The sequence below is a fragment of the Rhagoletis pomonella genome, unplaced genomic scaffold (assembly GCF_013731165.1).
Source record: "Rhagoletis pomonella isolate Grant_MI unplaced genomic scaffold, Rhpom_1.0 Rhpom_scaffold_00003, whole genome shotgun sequence".
Taxonomy (NCBI): domain Eukaryota; kingdom Metazoa; phylum Arthropoda; class Insecta; order Diptera; family Tephritidae; genus Rhagoletis; species Rhagoletis pomonella.
Window position 1 is genome coordinate 88,284,497 of NW_023458557.1, and position 804 is coordinate 88,285,300.

At 30.6% G+C, this 804-nt stretch overlaps 1 protein-coding gene across 1 annotated transcript in view; it reads left to right on the top strand.

Moving 5' to 3' along the window:
- The window catches only part of LOC118735729 (discoidin domain-containing receptor 2), a 532,634-nt gene that overhangs the window by 306,094 nt on the left and 225,736 nt on the right, over positions 1 to 804 (top strand). The window lies entirely within an intron of this gene.

Consider the following 804-nt stretch of genomic DNA (forward strand, 5'->3'; position numbering starts at 1 on the left):
AAGATATGTTACGCCATATCACGTAACGCAACGTTCCCTTACGTTTCCTTATGCTACATAATGTTTCAATATCTTAGGTTCCTTTCTATTAAATTCCACGCCATTCTGCTTTATTTCGAATCATTCCTTTTCGTTTCTTCTTAATCAATGATATTGAAGCTTTTAGTGAGTATGGCTTAGTAACTACAGGGAATCAATGAAGTTTATGTAGTGCGCGGCAACGTTGTCGCACAAGCACTATGTTTCCAGGTGTACTGGGCGCAAAACTATCTTTACAATACGCTACGTCATGTTGTGTTGCCTTATGTCATGTCATGTTATGCTACGTTATACTGCGTCATACTACGACGTGTCTTGGCACGCAAACACATGTTTCTGTATGTTGCTTATTCTTGTTCATTTCATTTTGTTCTATTTCACTTCATTCCATTACATTCCTCTAGATTTAGTTGCACTAAAATATATTTCAATCCTTTTACTTATTTTTTATTTTATTCCATTTTATTTCACTTGATTGTATTTCATTCCATTTCCTTTCATTCAGGACATTTAACTATTTTTGACTTCAGCTAACTGCATTCCTTTCACCTATTTTCATCTTATTTCTTATGATTTCATTGAATTTTAATTCTTTTCATTCCACAAATTTAATTTTTATCAATTTTTTCCTTTTAATTTCAATCGATTTTATTTCACTTCGTTTCATTTCGCTATATTGCACTTAATTTCATTTCGTTGTATATCACTGTTTTATTTTTTTTTTATTATTTTTTATTTTATGTTGTTTTTTTGCTAGTTTTTTAT